Here is a 20,841-nt window from a genome sequence, read left to right on the forward strand (position 1 = left end):
TGCCTTTATTACATTCTGTCCTATTGTGTAACATCAGCTGACATTAACAGTAAACTTCCCTCTTCCCTGAAAGGAAACATTGTGCTGTTCACAGATATGTGCATGTGTCAGAGTTCCATTAGCTTCACAGGGGATCTTTTTAATTTTCCAGCAGGGTGGTAAACACTGTATTCCCCTAAATTTCCCTACCTCCTAATCAGGAACTGATAATCTGCGGCAGCAGAAAAGGCAAGAAGTAGAGAGTGTAAAGGAAGTTGCTGATCCCAGGTGGCTAAAGGACAGCACACTCCATATCAAAAACCTTTACTGATGGTGACATTATTTTCTTTATATTTGTCATATTTAAAGGTAATTGAGTGTTTGGCAAAGCAAAACAATGGTGGGGTAATGGGATTATATATTTAACTGCCAGAGTAATAAAGTATAATAACAAAATAGTTGACCAAACAGAGGTAACTACTAATTGGTTGATATGGGGTACTAGACTTAAGAAAGCTTTAGTTCATGGAGGCAATGAGGATTCAAACAGAAAACATAGCTCTGTTTTCTTGTACCAAGAGTTCTTTGGTAACCTGAACATCCATACACCTCAGCAGGTGAAAGCTATAGGGGGATCTAACTGGCAAATTCAGGGTAATGAGTTTCACAAACCCCATGTAGGGTTCTCGGAATGCTGGTATAAAGGCAAGAAGATTTTTTTTCCATGAGCTGAACACAGGAAGTCTGGAGGTAGCCAGTTGGCTACTACTTCAACCAAAGTGCTACCATTCTTGAAACACTTTTCTTCTGTCCTCAACAGTTCAGCTGTTACAGTTGTTTTTCTTTCACAGCAGTTCCTCTTTAAGGTCAGCCCTTTATTGTAACAAAGACTTGTTTTTACAGTTATCTGACCCATGAAAGTTCCTATTTTTTTAAGCATTTCTCCATATCAGTTCACAAATGACTGGTCAACCTGAATGCAAAGAGGATGCATTGTGGATATTTGTGCGTGTTTGAGTGTGTGATATGTAATCTAGCTGTTTCAGTTGATCTCAGTCAAGGAGATACACTGCTGAGTGAGCGTGAGGGCTTTTTGTTCTTCATGTCCTAATAAATGCTCTTGCACTTTTAATTATTTTTGTTTGATTTTTGAGAAAATTCACACTGCCATGCTTTTTATAAACAATTATAAACAATCTCCTTCTCATCTCCTTTAAAAATATATAGGCAGAATGCGACTTTGAATTAGTTATATATTAACTAAAATGCCTTCACAGTGCAATTGGGAGTCACTGTGAGCAAGAAACAGCCAACCCCTCCAGCTAAAGCCTAAAATGGCCCAAAAGGCTTCAATAAACCTAAGGGCAATATCACACTGTGGGCTTGATTCAATTCAATGTGATAAATTATACCTCCAAACATTTTGGAAATATAAAGAGGCACAAAAAGAGTTGCCATGATAAGCGGGGCAAACATTTTTGGACCACGTCTATTTTGTGGCCACACCCAATAATTACAATTTTCATTTTACAAAATTTGGCAGGTTATGAAAGTTTAAACACATTTCTATGTTTTTTTTCAGTTATCACAGATTGCTAATGAAGGTGAATTGCCCTTTAAGCTGTGAGTCTAACTTTTCCCAAGAGACATTTTTATCTTAATTGTTACAATTACTTATTTGCTTATCATAAAATTGTTACAAAGTATCTTTGTGCACCTGGTGGCTGTTCTGTGCTCTCTGCCAAAAGCCAATTAAGTTAGAAACTGTGTATCTTTTTCTGGCTGTTCAGTGCAGAAGATGAAAGAGAAAGTTGGGACATTTCAGTAACATGCCGGGACTGCGGGTTGAGCTGTGAAAAGCAGGACTGTCTCACTCAAAATGGGACATTTGGGAGGTATGGATAAATGAGTGATAAAGTAAAGATGTATTTACCTTACATTAATTTTACCTAATTCAATTCATTGCGATAAAGAATTTAGTGAATGCAGGAAAGGTCAATTCTGCAGAACTGCGTTATCGACCACCAGATATAACAATGCTATAAAAAAGATGTGTTTCCGGAAAATTTGCTCCTCACCAAGGGGGTAATAAAGCCACATGAGTACAATCTGTTGCATCCATGGCGTTAGGCATACCTCCTTAGACATAAAAGTCCCTTTTAAGTTTCAGCCAATCCTATTTGGTGTTGGGAAAATTTATAAATACATGACATCTTTTTTTAAGAGCTTGTAGAACTTGAGTCAATGACCGAGAGAAAGTGGATGTGCCACTAACAAGACCTTCTGATGACTGAAAGCTGCCAGATGCCAGAAAATGACAGGTTGCCAATGAGTTTGTGAAGCCTGGAATTGCCCTAGTTATAGGTGCCTGAGGATCAATATAAGCCTCCCCTAAGACAGACCAGGGTCAGATTGGCCCGGCAGGACACCTGGAAAAAAAAAACCCTCTCCCAATTTCCTGTACCTACAAAAAAACAATTAGCGGCTCCGTTCATGCATATGCGCCATGCAGCATCACAGTAGTGGGGCCAGGGGGTCCGGAGGGGGGCTCTGGACTGATCCTGAGCAAGACCCCGACTCTATATAGTCTTGGGGTACATTCAGGGGTGACAGACAGAGATGCTGCAGCAACTACTAGTGGATCCTCTGCTGAATGGTGTGATGCAGCAGGGGAAACCACAGCCCTTCTAACCTGCAATTTAAAGCAGAGTCTCCTCTTCTAAGGCTCATCAAAGTAATTTTCTTTTCTCAGCATTCCAGACACATCTGGGCAACATGGGAGTGCCTAAATTCTCCATGACGTAGGCCAAGAAGCAAACGAGTGAAGGGTTTTTATAGTCCCGTTTGCTTTGGCCAAATTTAGCATTAACACTTTTAGATCTGGGTTTTAAAAACAACATTAAATATGACATTAGCACATTCAACTTGCAAAGATGAACAGTCATGTGCAAACAACTGACTGTGTTCAGCCTCAGGGGAGCGCAGGAGTAGACGCACTGCATTCTTTTCAATGGGACTGTACTCATACAGATGCATGTAAGCGTCGAACGCAGGTTGGGAAGCAGCATGTTGCATTTTTCCTGCATTCGGCGCTTACATGCATCTGTGTGAGTACAGTCATATTTAAAAGAATTCAGTGTGTCTACTCCTGCGCTCCCCCTGCGGCTGAATGCATGAAACCGGAACGCAGGGGAGTGCAGCTAAAAACGCTTGTCTGTAAGAGCCCTAAGGGATAACTGCCCATGTATGGACACTCTGTGCACTTTCAGCTCCTGGCACTATAAAGCAGCTTGGGTTAGTAATCACAATCATATCCCCCCACCATGGGTCATAGCATAATTCTTGCAAAGATGAAATATAGTCCTAAATTGAACCAAAAATGAACTAATTTTTTTGGATTCATTTGGCAGTTTTGTTCGATCAGAGTTTGCAAGTGTGGCAGCCATCTTAAAGAGGAAGTAAATCACCCAAAAATTGTTGCCAATTAAAAAAAGTTATCATTGTAAGTGACTTTCCAATGTACATTCATGACAGATGATTTTATACATATTTGTTAATATGAAAGTGGTATTCTCTGTCTTAGGGGTTCTGCCTTTTGAAACAGTATAACAGAAGCCAACTGATGATCATGGAGATGCATGCAAGCATGACTCTGCTACTTTGTTTCAAGAGACAGAACCACCAGAGCAGAAAGGAACAGAAAAATACTGCTTTCAATTGCAAATATATTTAAATTTATAGCCTTTGAAATGTTTAATGAATGTATATTGGAAAGTTAGATATTGCAGTTGGAAATTTTCTTCCACTGGGCAACATTTTATTTTTGGGGTTACATCCCCTTTAAAGAAAAAACAGTAAGTAATGTGTACAAATGTTAATGCTTCAGAAAATGGTAAGGAATAGGAGCAGGAGGGTTTTAACTGCATTTCTTTATCTTTATTGGCACCATAAAAACTCCTTGAAAAACTCTGCTTTTATTGGAATATTTGGTATCAGTGTGCTTAAATGAACAGTAACACCAAAACTAATTAAAATATCATGTAGTGCTGCCCCGCACTGGTAAAACTGATCTGTTTGCTTCAGAAACACTACTATAGTTCATATAAACAAGCTGCTGAGTGGCAATGGCGGAAATTGAAAAAAGGCTAAATGGCACAGGATAAATAATGGATAACAGATAACATTATGCTCTACTGAGCTTATCTGCTGTGTAACTTCATTTGTGCATTTTCTCCTTTCAATAGCTGCCCCCATGGCACACAGCAGCTTATTTATATAAACAAAAGTAGTGTTTCTCAAGCAAACACAGCAGTTTTACTAGTGCAGGGTAACACTGTATTATATTTTTATTACTTTAAAACAAGATCAGCTTTTGATGTTACTGGTTCTTTAACACAATAATTTCCCTTTGAGGAGTAAAGCTGGAATGTCAGTGCAGTTAAGTCAAGCACAATCTCCTGTTATACATTCAGCCCACTTCATGTTGCTTTTCAAAACAAGAGAGCAGAATTTTTCCACTTGCTGCATTCCTTAAAGCAGACACTCCCAACTACTGTTATTCCTGCAACTCCCAGTATCCTGCAACAAACAATGGCTTGTGGAGGATGCAGGGAATTTTCGCTAGGCAACCTCCATAAGGACAGCCGTTTAAAGATGACAATGGACATGAAGAGATTATACTGTGTTACCTCACAACTTCAGTTTACACTTGCTCTGTTTGTATAAGAAACCTTTTTTGACATTGCTTACAACTGCCTTGAGGGATTGAGAATTTTATTAACTGGCTTTTATGATCTTAAAACAATGGAACTAGTATAACATCATTTAAAGGAACCACAATGCCAATATTAAATTACAATAATAATTCTGTTATTCTACCATCAACACGCACTCTGCATAGGTTGTCTAGTGTAATTTAAAGTGAACATAACACTAAAAATAATAATAATTTGATTATATTAGTATTTCCTTATATATAAAGTTTGTTTGCCTCAACTGATTCAGTTGTATAATATTACATCTTCATGTAGAATAAATTGTGAAGTGCTCTGAGGGAACAAGAACTTTGCACCTATAATGAGATTAATTAATTTACCCTTTAAACAGTAAATCTACCCCATTGTGCCATTGTCGTAAAGGTGTTTTTCATTTAGGGTAGGACTACATGGACTTCTTTGGCGCGTTCAGGCACGCTGCAAACAAACGCCATAGTCAAATTACATGTGACGGAAATAAGGTAAGTGATGGCAATGTCGGATGATGTCGTAGCATTGATCCGATGCAACACGACTGTCAGATGCAGACACAGCGTGCAGCGTCTGCAGCCGACAGTCGTCTCGTGTGAATCAATGCTGCGACACCATGCGACAATGCATTCACTTACCTTATTTCCTTCACATGCGATTTGATGCCGGCGATTTGTTGCAGAGCGTCAGATTGCGCCAAAAACGTCCATGTAGTCCTACATTTAGGGGCAATGCAATGTAACAGGTGCTAATTTTGCCCAGTACTCAACAAACAGGCCTGCCAAGAAACTTGGAGAGATTCCCAGTGGAATAATGCTTGTGTGTTTACCAGCAAAGTGGCCAACAAAACCATGGGAAGTGTCTCTCTATTGACCTGAATGGCATTCATCTGTATCCTGCCAGCATACTTGTGGTTCAGGTGATTATTACTCTTGGAAAACGATATAATGGCATTTGGAAGTTGTCTTTTTTTAAATCTACAGACTGTGCTCTACAGTAAACTTAAAATTCCTTTAGTTTATGTTGGATTCAGGGACAGACTGGCTGAGAGAGGGCCCATCGGGGCTGACACATTAGGTCCCTGCCGCCACCCCCGTAGTAGGGCACCCGCCGCTTCTCCCCAGAGGCAGGGCCCCTGCTTGCTACAGTCTCTAATGCTCCCTCTCCCCCCCCCGCCGGCGTGTACCTGCTTTGTTCATCACCCCCCCCCCCCAGTAGCAGGGCCCACGTCGTTTCCCTCTGCCGGGCTCCCTCTGTCCCTCCCCCCCCCTGCCAGTGCGCACCTGATTTACATATTGCACCTTCCTTACGCGATCAGGTGGGGGAGGTCAGGAGCACCGGCTATGTCTTGCCATGCTGTCTGGGCTGGCGGAGCCCACCGGGTTTTTTCCCAGTATCCCGCCGGCCCAGTCTGACGCTGGTTGGATTCGAAGATGTTCAATTTATCTCCCAGCATTCCATTAAGGGAATATATATGTGGACTTATCACAAAAGCAAAATAACTTAAAGAGATACTGACACCAGAAATTAAACCTTTTTTTTACATCTAACATAATATTGTCTTTGCATGCTATCTATAATTTTGCTATGAAAGTATTTACAGATGCTTTTATATTACCCATCTGATCAACCATGTTCCTCTCTGAGGGGGCTGCTATATTTGAGCTTTCAGATGTCTGTTAGCATTAGAAAAACTCTAACTGACATGTTGAGAAGGGACAGTCAAGTTGGCAAAGCAACCCTGTGAGTGAAAACGATCAACATGAGCTATAGGTAACTTTTAATATACATTAATATTGTTTTTCATAGTATGATGTCTTCCCAAAAGAAACTGGCAATCTTTGGATTCTGCCAAATGCTAGAGGGACAGATGTAAGCCACTATTTAGTGGGCTGATGGAGGCAGTTTGGGCCTCTCTGTACTTGAAATGTCAGGGCCTATTTTGTATCCCAGTCCAGGCCTGACTATGTGTATTCCTTTCTAACACATCCAGTGAATCTATTCATTCAGCTACTCTGTGCTGTGTTAGTATGCTGCTGTTTTAGCCCATCAATGACAACTTTGCTGCCCTCCAGCTGTTCTGTGCTTGGCTTCTGGGGTATGTAGATTAGAAAAGATAGGAGGTTGCAGGTTTTTTTTTGCAATTTTTGGATTTTCCTGCCAAGATAACACTAACTGTGGGGTGTTAATCCCATTTCTAATTCCTACACTTCCTCCGCTCCCCTCCCAAGTTTCTAGCTATTGCCCTGAGCATTCACTGCCACAGTATGTTTCCTGTGTTTGCTGGTTCAGTGGTAAAGCTTCATGCATTAACATGGAATGTACAGCCCTATGCACCCTCTTTGCAAATTAAGCTCTAATGAGCAAGGGCCCTCTGCTTCCTGAATTGGTCAGTATTTGTTTGTAATTTGCATGCTAAATGTACACACCCTTCTTTTGTACAGCCAAATGCCCTGCAGTTTTATAAATATGTATTAATTATAATAATTTTGCTTTTTACAAAAAGTTAGAAAAAGTCAGAGCAGACACAGGAATCTCTCCTGCTATTGTCCCCTCTCCCATTCCTCCCTTTGCTCCTCACAACATCTTTCACCCATTGCCTGATTATGTAGAATTTCCTTTTTTCAGTCTCACTTTTGCTTCACTTGCTCCCTATCATCCATCTAAGCCTCTAAGGGGAACATTTACTTAGGTCTGAAGTCATATGTATGTCTATATTAGTGATGGTAAAATTGCTTGAAGTGGCCACTTATTATTAAAAATGTCCAAGGAAGAAAAATACGGACAAAAGAAATTCTCCATTGTCCTAAAAATGAACCTACCATAAAACAAATGTGGCATGACCTTCAAATGGTTACAAAAGTGTAAATAACATACAGTATACTGTATTTAACAGTTACAATTGTTAAACATAGTCCCACATTAAAATATGAAATATTGAATGCAGGATATAATGTCACTGACATAGTAATGTTGAGAATGTAGCTTCATCTTAACAATTTTCCAGGTAAAACCAGGCGAAGTAGACTTTGGCGAAAAGGGTAACGTATTGGAAAATTTACACTTTGATAAATTTGCAGATGAACAATCTTTTGCCTGAGAGAAAATTTGCCTGGTGAAACAGCTGGAAAGTTCTCTAGTGCTGAGGTTTTTCGCTAGCGAATTTGCTTCTTCTCGATTAGGCGATGTCATGGCAAATTTTGCTAAACATCAACAATTCGCCCTTTAGTAAATGTGCTCCTAAGAGCTACCTTTCTCTGTTTCCCCACACTCTGCTACCAAATTCCACTCTACCTGTTTTTCACAAGACAACTATGGCTTGAACTAAAGGCTTAGTAACTTGCATTGTGTAGCATTTAGGGGCAACTATCAATGCATGTGCTTCCATGGAGACAGTGTTAAAGTGAGGCAAGAAGTATGATCTCATTCTGTATCATGTCTTTAATGCAAAATCAGTAAAACATAACTTGATTCTTACTTTTGTTGGTTTGTACATTTGCCTGGACTAGAAGAATAATCATGTGACTTGCAGTGTGGCCAAGTGAAACCCCTTTTTAACTTTTGGCTCATTTGAGTCAATAATGAAGTCAATAATGTACAGGAGTGAAGATAGGATTTTCACAACAAATAACCAGATATAATTTTTCCTAATTAGAGGCTTGCCATAGTATTTGTGATGAAGTAAAACCATGCAGTGCTTATGGTAATTATAATATTAGCTTAAGAATCCAGTCCCTGCTCGAGGAGGCCTGTAAAAGGGATAATAAACCTATGTCGTATGATGTTTTATTTAGTGCTCACACTGCTCCTCTAAGGCTATGGACACACAGGCTGTTGTTAGCAGCTGATTTGGGCTGATCTCAGCATGTGTGTGAACGTACACAGGCTGATCAGATTCAAATCAATGGAGCAGGGGCACTGAGCAGATCTGCTTCTCTCAGCCTGCAAAGTTACTCAGGCTGACAACAGCCACTGATCAGCAGCTGACAACAGCCTGTGTGTCCATAGCCCAAGACTTTATGGGTTAAAAGACATGGCTTTTGAATAATGAGGTGCACGAGGAGTCATCCAGGGTTACTATCTTTGAATGATTACATTTTATCAAAATTTCTATACATTTATATCACTGAATAGCTTTGGTTGCTTTGCTTCAACTAACCTTTGTTATCTCACAGCCTTCACACAAGGAGTGGTGTAATTGCTGATGTCACAGGACTGGCTTTTTGGCAGGAAGGGTTGTTTAACTAGCGCAAGCACTGTTTGCAAAGTGCTCAAATTTACCCAAAACTGGGTCATTTACAAAAGGTTCCTGTCCTGTTCACAAAGGTTCCTGTTCTGATGAATTGCACACATGGATGCAAGGGAATATTGAAGGTAATGCCAGGATCCCCTTAGCAGCTTGCATACATGGACACTAGGTTTTCACACTAGTGATGTGCAGGTCAGGGTTTTCCTGACCCGCACCCAACCCTAACCCGCCCTGCTGCAACCCGCGCCCGCACCCACTCTTCCAGGGTCCTTTTATAGACCCGCGCCGCCCCGCCCCACTGATGACGTCACAATGATGTCACAAGAGGGGCGGGGCGAGCAAAAGCGAGACTATAAAACCAGAAGTCGGATGCCGGCATTTGAAGGTGGCGGGCGGGGAGAGCAGGAGAAGAGCTCAACCCGCCCACCACCCGTGATGAGCAGTGCAGGTAAACCCGCGGGTCCCGCGGGTATCAGGTCGGCCTGCACCTCACTATTTCACACATTACAGGATTTACAGAATACCTTTGGCAGAAGTCAGCTGAATCTTAAGATCTCAACCAAACTGCTTCCAAAACCTTAAGGTCATGTGACTTTCCCTGGACATCTGACATCAATGCCGTTACTGATGTTGTGCATATTAGTACCCCAGAAGTGATGCCATCCCTACTGTGAAAATTGTGTGCCACATCTTGCACTTGATTTATCAAAACAGACAATAATTGCATATAATTCAAAATAGATATAAGAATAACCCCAGTATATGGTAAATGTGTGTGAACTCTCCAGTAGACACATTGGGTGCCAAGCAGTGTCGGACTGAGAGACCAGGGGCCCACCCAAAAACCATAGACCAGGGGCCCACTCTAAGTCCTATTATTCTTCCTTTCCTCACTCAACCTCTATTCTCCTAGTCTCTTTTCTTTACATACTATAATCTATTATTCCATGTATTTAGCCTCTTTGTTCTCATAGAAATGGGGAGTGACCATGAAATAGACCAAATGTTTAGCAGCATAAGGGCCCACTGACACCTGGGCCCACCATGAGTTTTTCTGGTATCCCGGTGGGCCAGTCCAACACTGGTGCCAAGCCCACACCTAGAGCCAGAGGGAGCTGATCTAATCAAATAGAAAAAGTGAGCAGGGCACTCCAAAAATCCAATAGACCAAATAAGTTAAAAATTAATTTTTATGAAATTGCATGTCCCTAAAATGCCATAAAAAGGTTTATTGTCTCATAGGCTTTAATCACATTCAAGTTACAGTGGATGCTATATAGCAGGGAATTACAGTAGCTATGCAACCCCGGGGGAAAATCAGAAACTTGTGTCTCAATTTTACACATTGCAATGTGCACAAAGAACAAGGTGCAATATCCACCAATGTAATGCTAACATATGGTAAGCAGCAGGGAGAGTTTTCAGGTGGTTTGCTGCTTGCCAAAATACAAAAAACACTGCAAGCAAAACCCCAGAAATCCACCTTGCGTGCCATAGGCCTAAGGGCTTTAGCACACAGGCAGATTCAGGGAGATTTTGTCGCCTGGCGACTAATCGCCTCTTCTTCGGGGCGACAATCTCCCCAAACTGCCTTCCCCCTGGTAAAATGAAAAATCGCCTGCGGCAATGCACTCGCGACGCTTCGGTTTCCGAAGTCGCCTGAAGTTTCCTCGTGAGGCAACTCAAGTATAGTGGATTACAACACTAGTATGGGAAGGGGTTTAATATATGTCAGTGTTCAAGACAAAATAGCACATTTAAATCTAAGATCTGCTATGTACACTGCAGCCCAGGTAATAGTAAAATACCTTGGCTTTGCTCAGCTTCAGGCTTTCTGTGCCATGCACCTGTACATACAGTAGCAAGGGGAACACTGGGAATATCAGTTGGAGCATGTGCTGAAATAAAATTTGGGCTGGCTTTTTCTTTCTGCTGGCTCTAATTAAGTAACCACTATTTCACAACATTCCGGTTACGTGAAGTGGTTAAGTGATGGCAGACCTTAACCATCACTTGCAAAATCCTGCATGTGTGTGTGTCTCTGTACAAAAACACTCAGCCCTCTGTGCCAGATAAGTGCAGGCTTCTAGGTACAAGTGCACAGCGCTTTTATGCTGAATCACCGAACAAATGCTTTATACAGTACCACAAATTGGGAGCTTTTTTTGCAGGAACAAGTTCCTAGAAAAAGGACAGTCTTTGAATTTAAAGAGTTGAAGGTTCACGTTTGGGAGGGAACAGTGATAATGTGCACAGTTTTGAAGAGAAAGGCAAAATGGCTATAAACAGTTGACTAGAGACCTATATTGGTGGGTCTTAAAAGAATAAGTAGATACAATAGGGAATAGTTGTTTTTTATGTTCCTGAAGAGCAGGGATATTTACATATTTACAAAACTTTGTTAGATTATCAGGACATGTTGGATGTTTGACCGGATGAAACAGGGGGTTCTTTATTTAGAGGGCAGAAAAAACCTTTAACTTGTTTTTTTTTTTTTTAAAGTTAAAGATGCTTTAGAATGGAGAAACTCCATTCAGCTATAGGCAAATATTTTCTCTTTCATATAAATGGGAAGCAGCATTGATGAGGAAATGTGTTTTGGATGCCATCAATGTCCTGGAAAGCAGCACAGCTTTCAAATTCCCTGGAGTGCAATAGGGATAATGCTTTTTCCTATATGGTATATCACAATCACCATCATTTTTTTTTTTTTAAATCCATGTCCCACTTTGACACCTTCAGTTATATTGAGTAGAAGAAACCAAAGGCTGCCAGAAAGCAGTTCCATCCTGAAGTGCTGTCTCTTTCTGAAAGCACATGACCAGGCAAAATGACCTGAAATGGCTGCCTACACAGCAACATTACAACTAATATATACTTGTTGGGTTAGGAATAAAATTTTACATGGTAGAATAAATTATTTGTGCCAGTCTTGTACAGGACAATTCAGACTGAAATGGATCAGTGGGAATCAGGGCAAAGCTAGATATTGTCTGACAGGGTCGTCTAAGGTTATCATGTACATTTAGCTGTATTTCCCAAAATACATTAGCACCAACTGTGTTTTCTATATACATCTGACGGGAAGAGTCACCTTTTACTTAATGGTATAAATGGCTGAGTTGACCTTCAATGGGTCGCGGTATTTGTAACACTTCATTGGTTGAAAGTTGACCTTTAAAGGTGACACTCATCTTAACTTGTTTAGTAGAAAAATAAAAACTGGGTAAATAGATAAATAGGCTGTGCAAAATGAAAAAAATTCAAATATAGTTAGTTAGGCAAAAATGTAATGTATAAAGGCTGGAGTGACTGGATGTGTAACATAATGGCAGAACACTACTTCCTGCTTTTCAGCTCTCTTGGTTTTCACTGTTTATTTAACTATTAGGTTTATTTAATGTTTAAATGATTTTTAGTAGATTTGAGCTGGATACAAAAAGCCATGGGTAATTTGATATCATTTGATATCATTGCAATTGCGCCAGTAAGACTGCTGTTAATTAATAAATGGTAGAAGAGAAGGGTTAAGTCTGTTTAAATGAAAAAGTTATAATCAAACAACTCTTTCCTTTAAGCATTTGCTGTGACTATTTTTATTGTTCTGTCATCACAATTCTAAGAATAGAGGTTGCTTTAGTCTTTTGTGCAGTAAACTGATGTTAATCAGTCATAGATTTCCCATCTCTCAGCAGGCTTATTAATATTACAGTTTATAGTCAGGGACAGTCAGCAGATTTTCAGCTTGCAACATTTTAGTTGAAATATGTAGCTGTACTGGCCATCAGTATTAAAGGGAATTTACTTTTAGTATGGTGGTATGGACATTAGAATTTCACGACAATCTGCAATTGGTTCTCATTTTGTACTTTTTTGTACATTCTGGCAAGGCATTTAAACTGTTAATCGCTTGGAGGTTTATAATCTGCATCAATTCACTAGTGGTGAATACCGACAATGAAATGCACAAGTCCTTGCCGATGTCTGTTATACAAGTGAATGGGTGGCGATTCTATTTTAAGTGTTCTGACCCCCACCCATGGAGCTACTGATTATCACAGGGACAAACCATTCAAAATAACCATGTGTGCTGTTGTCCTTAAAGTTGTTTAAAGGAGAACTAAAGCTTAACAAAAGAAGTAGGATAGAAACGTTGTACATTATGTTTTGGGTTTCTGTACCAACCTAAGGCAACCACAGCCCTTTAGCAGAGAAGATCTGTGCCTCAAAATATGCTCTAGTAGCTCCCCATCTTCTTTTCTACTGATTCACTGCATATGCTCTGTGCTGCTGTTAGTTACTGAGCTCAGGGGCCCACTCACAATATACAGTACACATAGAATATAAATGTCACGATATAAGGCTGATTAGTAATTAATACAGATAAATACTATGGCAGCACAGAAACCATTGCAACTAGCATCAGCATTTAATAATCAGCCTTGTAACATCAGCTTATCTGACAGGCCAACCTCATTTTCTGCTAAGCTTCTCAGCAGCTGCTCAGAGCCCACTGAGCATGTGAGTGTCGCAGACATTTTCCAAGATGGTGACCCCCTGTGACAAGTTTGAAGTGCTGGATTATTGCTGCTATTGAGAAGCTGAAACTTTAGGCCAGTGCAATAAATTCAGTATACAAAATAGGGCATTTTTAGCCAAATTCATTTTATGGGTTTAGTTCTCCTTTAAGGAAAAGCAGTGAAAAGAAATATTATTTGAAATTATGGAATGCTTTGATAATTTCATTCATTTGAATAATTTAGCCCCCTGCAGTTTGCATATATAGAGGACACAAACTCAGCAGTTTTTCAAAGTATGTGGCATCTACCCTGTTGGACCAAGGTGGGTTTGGATGAGATCACGTGCTTTACACTAAAAAGTGGTCCTCGTATTTAGAAATGGTCTTGACAATTTTGAATATCATTAACAAACTCTGTTTTCAGGGTTACAAGTGTCTGTATAGGCAAATATTAATTAGTAATATTATTATTTATTACTGTTACATACTTGTTTGCATTGATTCAAATGCAGTATTTTATCCTAGAAATAGAAAAATTAAATGTATTGGATTATATTATGCAGTGATAACATAATATATGTGATAGTATGATAGCAGCTATGTACACAGAGCAAGCAGTCCACTGAGTCTCACCAGTGAAAGTTTAGAATACATAGCGGCAAAACCCTAGACCCCATTTTAATATAATTTTAGATCCCCTAATCTTTGTGAATAAGAAGTTTTTCATATAAAAATATTGAACTGCTTATCAGTCAGTGCCACACTTCAAATAAACCATTTTAAAAAACTAGAATGTTTATTTATGAAAAAATCTGAATGTAAAAAATAAAAAAATGGTATAACTCAAATTTTTCAGGTTTATAGGCTTAAAAAACTCAAATTTGTGAGTTTCAAAACTCAAAAATCTCAAATTAAAAAATGGCTTGAATTTTGCCTAGAACAATTCCATTGACTTCTACATAAACTCACCAGTTTTTAGATGCAGATTTTTTTACATTCAGGTTTTCGAGTTTTGTTTTTGCTTAATAAATACCAGATATTCAAGTTTTTAAAAACATAATTTGAATGTGTGAGTTTTTGTGCAAAAAAATCAAATTGTGGAGAAGATTCAAATTCAAACCTTGATAAATCATGCCCTTATGGTACCTATGAATTGGAAGACAAATGATGTAATCTCATTATTTAAAAAAGGAATTATATTCTCAGCCTGGCAATTACAGGCCTGTATGTTTGCATCTGTGGGCAAGTTATTTAAAGGTTTGTTAAGGGATCACATTCAAGATTATGTTCAGGATAATGACATTATAAATAATAATCAGACAGATCATGTCAAACAAATGTAATTGCTTTTTATGATGAGCAACATAAAGTAACAACATAAGCGGGAACTTGTACAGTGGGGTTGCAGTAGATGAGATCTTTTTGGAATTTGCCAAAGCTTTTGAAACAGTACCACATAAATTACTGCTTTCTAAAGTAAGGTTTGTTGGTCTTAGTAAAGTTGTTTTTTTGTCATCGCATGCAAAAGCATTTAAAGCGTTGATGTTAGTAGGGCTGCTGGTAAATACCGGCCTTCCTATATATTCATCTTTTTTCCCTATTAATAACATTGGGATCAACCATAATTTTTACAGGCCAGGCCGGTAAATTACCGGCCAGTTGGCAACCCTAGCTGTGAAACAAAATTCACCTGGTGAACCTGCTTTAGTTTGCAAATATTTGTCTTGGAAAATATGTAAACGTTTACATAACCCAGTGACTGTGTAACGGTCGGCACCCAACACCAGCAGTGTGACCGCCTTTGGGCCTCGGGAGGAGCCCTCGGCTTACTTGGATGCTACCTGGACTTAAACGAGAGGTGCAAGATGGGAGTTCTGGATAGGCAGAGGGGCACGACTGTAGAGCAAAGTCTTTGGACAGAAGGTCGTAGTGCAAGGCGTGAAGGAATAGAATAGTCAGATCAGGCTGGGTCGTGGCAGGCAGAAAGTCAGCGTAAACAATTCAGGCCGGGTCTGGGCAGGCAGCGTTCAAAGCGAGGTCAGGCAGGCAAGGGTTCAAAACCGGGAGATCAATCAGATGGGATGAGGCAGAATCGGAGTCAAATAATAAGCAAGGGTCAGGTTCCAGAGATCAGAGTAGTAGAACAGCCAGGCAGGGTCAAACACAGGAATCAAACAGACTAGAAGCTTAACAGCACAAAGTACAAGGCACCAGGAACAAAACCTATCACGGGCAACCATAAAACAACAAATGCCCCTTTAAATATTTAGAATTTGGCACCATTGCGCGCTGACGTCATACGTCAGCGTGCCTGCGCCTTTAAATAGCGATAATGCGCGCGGCGTGCGCACTAGGGGGAAAGCCGGCAAGAGGAGCGGCGCGCGTCCCTGGCCGCACCACTAGACCACCAGGGTAAGCGTTCTTGACATTACCCCCCTCTCCAGGGGGGGCCACTGGACCCCCAGGCCTCCCAGGAAACCTGGAATGGAATCGCCTCCTGAGGCGATCAGCACTAATGTCCCCAACAGGAACCCAAGAATTCTCCTCAAGGAGCTCCTGGACTTCAAACTCTGGACGACCCTCAGCCAATACTGGAGGAGGAACAGAAGATTGACGAACATGTGAAACAGGCTTAAGGAGGGAGACATGAAAAGTGTTAGAAATCTTGAAGTTATCAGGCAGTTTGAGGCGAACAGACAAGGGGTTAATAATCTCAACAATAGGATATGGACCAATGAATTTAGGCCCCAGCTTAAGAGAAGGGACTTTCATCTTAATGTTCTTAGTAGACAACCAGACAGAATCTCCAACCTGGTAATTGGGAGCCTCCCTACGTGACCTATCAGCCACCCTCTTCTGAACAGCTGTAGCAGCGGAAAGAGAGTTATGCACCCCAGACCAAATTTTAGCAAAGTGACCAATAGCAGTGTTGACAGAAGGGACCAGGGACAAAGAACCAGAAAAAGAAAATGCTTTGGGGTGTAAACCATAAACAATAAAAAATGGAGATTGACCAGTAGAAGAATGTGTTGCGTTATTATAAGCAAATTCTGCCCAGGGTAACAGTTCAGACCAAGAAGATTGATTATCAGTGACATAGCAACGTAAAATTGTTCAAGTGATTGATTTACCCTTTCTGTTTGACCATTGGTCTGAGGGTGATAAGCAGTAGAGAAGGATAAATGGATTCCTACTAAGGAGCAGAATGCTCTCCAGAATTGAGAGACAAATTGTACCCCTCTATCCGAAACAATATTAACAGGGAAACCATGTAACTTAAAAATATTAGAAATAAATAATTCCGCCAAGGTTTTGGCGGACGGGAGTAGGGATGTCGCGGACTGTTCGCCGGCGAACTTGTTCGCGCGAACATCGACTGTTCGCGCTCGCCGAATGTTCGCGAACGTCGCGCGACGTTCGCCATTTTGGGTTCGCCTTACCTGCCGCTTTTTTTTTACCTCTCACCCCAGACCAGCAGATACATGGCAGCCAATCAGGAAGCTCTCCCTCCTGGACCACCCCCACACCCCCTGGACCACTCCCCTTCCATATATAAACTGAAGCCCTGCAGCGTTTTTTCATTCTGCCTGTGTGTGCTTGGAAGAGCTAGTGTAGGGAGAGAGCTGTTAGTGATTTCACTGATTTGAGGGACAGTTGATAGTAAGTTTGCTGGCTAGTAATCTATTTGATACTGCTCTGTATTGGAGGGACAGAAGTCTGCAGGGATTTGAGGGACATTTTAGGTTAGGTAGCTTTGCTGGCTAGTAATCTACCTTCTACTGCAGTGCTCTGTATGTAGCTGCCTGCTGTGGGCACTGATCTCTTCTGATCTCACCAGTAAACCCCCGATTCTCTAAAGAATCGTTAATGAAAGAATGGTAACAACAGTGAGGCAGCAAAATGCGATGGGTGCTGATTCACTCGGCATCCCCAGGCAGCAACTGGCGACGCTAATTTGTGGGGATGTAGAGTGAATCTGTGCCTATTGCTTGTTATTACCTATCTGCTATTAGAATTCTTAAATTTTGAGTTTATTGGTAGTAAAGTGTTACTGAAAAATTTCTTTATAAACAACATTTTTTGTGAAAATGTTCTCCTGTCCTTGAATGAGTTCTCCCTGGTGAGCTGTACTTAAAATCTTGACTTTAACATCAGATGAACGCTGCACTCTTGAAAATGCAACATAAAGTTGACCATGACCAAACACAGGCTCAGATAGGTAAATGCCGACTTTATCCAATGTTTGTCCTTGTGATTTGTTGATTGTCATGGCAAATGCAGCCTTAATGGGGAATTGTCGTCGTTTAAGTTTAAAAGGTAATTCCTGGTCAGAACTGGTAAGGTCAATTCTGGGAATCAAAACAGTATCACCGCTATGGGATCCTGTAAGCACTTCTGCCTTGATAACATTTTGTCTCATGCTCTTCACAACCAACCGTGTACCGTTACATAAACCTTGCTTAGTGTTAGGGTAGGGGCACACGGCGCGATTTCGCCGCGATTCTGCGCTGGGCGAGTTGTCGCTGCGTTTTTTAAGCCGAAATAGCTTTGCTAACTTTGGCGCTGGCGTCAATGCAAATCGCGGCGAAATCTCTGCGCTAATTCACACGCGGCGATTCTTTTTCTACTGTCGCCCGGAAACGCTCAGCGAGGCAACTTCGGACGACAATAGAAAACGAATCGCCGCATCTCATAGATCCTAACCGAAGTTGCGTGCGCATCTGCCTCCCCTCCACTCGGGACATAGATAGGCCTTCGGTTAGTATATAGGATCTGCTGACTGCTGTAATAACTTTTACTTTGCTAGTTGCTACTATAAGAGCCCAGTGCTATTAGTCTAGCAGTGTTGGGGAGTGGGACTGGTGTGCTACTGTGCTGCTCCTAGTAGTTCAGCAGCACCAACCCGAGAAATTTTTTTTTTTAATATACATATAATTTTTTTTTTATTTTACTTATCTTACTGTTCTTTAACGTGTACAGTGCTGTTTGCTGTTCTTCATAGTAGTGCACCAATAGTAGTGCACTTGCAGGCATTATTTGCCCAGTGTGTTCTTCAAACAACTGCCATCTAGCTGTGTGAGCTTGTTCACATTCTGTCTAAATATCAATAATAATACCGTCTCCAGAACCATCACCTGAGTGACGTTTTTCAAGCAGCAATAATATATTCCGTATCCACTGCTGTAGTAGTGTATACGTTGACCTTGTAGGCATTGTTTGCCCAGTGTGTTCTTCAAACAACTGCCATCTAGCTGTGTGAGCTTGTTCACATTCTGTCTAAATATCAATAATAATACCGTCTCCAGAACCACCACCTGAGTGACGTTTTTCAAGCAGCAATAATATATTCCGTATCCACTGCTGTAGTAGTGTATACGTTGACCTTGTAGGCATTGTTTGCCCAGTGTGTTCTTCAAACAACTGCCATCTAGCTGTGTGAGCTTGTTCACATTCTGTCTAAATATCAATAATAATACCGTCTCCAGAAACACCACCTGAGTGACGTTTTTCAAGCAGCAATAATATATTCCGTATCCACTGCTGTAGTAGTGTATACGTTGACCTTGTAGGCATGGTTTGCCCAGTGTGTTCTTCATTTTCAAACAACTGCCATCTAGCTGTGTGAGCTTGTTCACATTCTGTCTAAATATCAATAATAATACCGTCTCCCGAACCACCACCTGAGTGACGTTTTTCAAGCAGCAATAATATATTCCGTATCCACTGCTGTAGTAGTGTATACGTTGACCTTGCAGGCATTGTTTCAATTTGTTTGCCCAGTGTGTTCTTCATTTTCAAACAACTGCCACCTAGCTGTGTGAGCTTGTTCACATACTGTCTAAATATCAATAATAATACCGTCTCCAGAAACACCACCTGAGTTGTTGTTGTTGTTTTAAAAATAATGCCAGGCAAAGGCAGGCCGCCACGCAGAGGCACTAGGGGCCGTGCTGCTATGCTATCCTGTGGCCCTAGGAAATTGCCCAGTTTTAAAAAGGCAATGACCCTGAACTCCCAAAATGCTGAAGAGGTAGTTGACTGGCTTACACAGCACACCCCATCCTCTACCGTTTCTAACTTTACCACAACATCCTCATCCTCCACTGCTATGGCCACCCCACGTAACACTTCCTCCACCACCGGCGCCCCTTCTTCACTGGAGTCAGAGGAGTTATTTTCACATGAGTTTCTTGAACTGAGTGATGCGCAACCATTATTGGCAGAAGAAGATGAAGGAGATGAGGACGTTACACTAGATTTAATTCTGGCAGAGAACACAACAGAGATGGACATAATGAGTGATGAGGAGGTCCCCGCTGCTGCTTCCTTCTGTGAGCTGTCAGAAGAAATTGATGCATCTGAGGAGAATGATGATGAGGAGATTGATGTTTTGTGGGTGCCCAGTAGAAGAGAGCAAGAGGAGGATAGTTCAGATGGAGAGACGGAGAGTCAGAGAGGCAGGAGGAGAATAAGACTTAGAAGAAGCAGGGAGGACAGCTCGCAGGGAACAGTAGGGCAACAACATGTATTGGCACCTGTGGTCAGCCGGCCAACGCACCCGCCATTGCCGCCAACGCCTCCAACTTCTACTGTTACCGCCAGATTGCCAGCTTCAAAAAGGTCAGCAGTGTGGGATTTTTTAATGTGTGTGCCTCTGACAAAAGTGTTGTAATTTGCAATGAGTGCAGTCAGAAACTGAGTCTTGGGAAGCCCAACAGCCACATAGGTACAACTTCTATGCGAAGGCACATGAACGGCAAGCACAAAGCACTTTGGGAGCAACACCTCAAAGGCAACAGGCAAACTAAAAGCCACCCTCCTTCTGGTCCAGCATCTTACTGCTCTACCTCTGCTGTCCTTGACCCGTCTGAACCACCCTCCACTCCGCCTTCCACCTTGACCACCAGTTCCCATTCCCAGTCATCTGCCCCCAGCCAAGTTTCTGTGAGGGCCATGTTTGAGCGTAAGAAGCCAATGTCTGCGAGTCACCCCCTTGCCCGGCGTCTGACAGCTGGCTTGTCTGCACTCTTAGCCCGCCAGCTTTTACCATACCAGCTGGTGGACTCTGAGGCCTTCCGCAAATTTGTAGCAATTGGGACACCGCAGTGGAAGGTACCCAGCCGCAATTTTTTTCAAAAAAGGGAATACCACACCTGTACCACCATGTGCAGAGCCAAGTCACCGCATCTCTGTCACTTAGTGTTGGGCCAAAGGTCCATATGACTACTGCCGCATGGTCCTCCAAGCATGGTCAGGGCAGGTATGTCACCTACACTGCCCACTGGGTGAACTTGGTAATGGCTGGGAAGCAGGGAATGTGTGGCTCAACAACGACAGTGGAGTTGGTG

At 41.5% G+C, this 20,841-nt stretch overlaps 1 protein-coding gene across 2 annotated transcripts in view; it reads left to right on the top strand.

The window, feature by feature from the left end:
• Window positions 1–20,841, top strand: part of gab3.S (GRB2 associated binding protein 3 S homeolog) — a 94,025-nt gene that overhangs the window by 15,513 nt on the left and 57,671 nt on the right. The window lies entirely within an intron of this gene.

This window comes from Xenopus laevis, chromosome 8S, assembly GCF_017654675.1.
Source record: "Xenopus laevis strain J_2021 chromosome 8S, Xenopus_laevis_v10.1, whole genome shotgun sequence".
NCBI lineage: Eukaryota > Metazoa > Chordata > Amphibia > Anura > Pipidae > Xenopus > Xenopus laevis.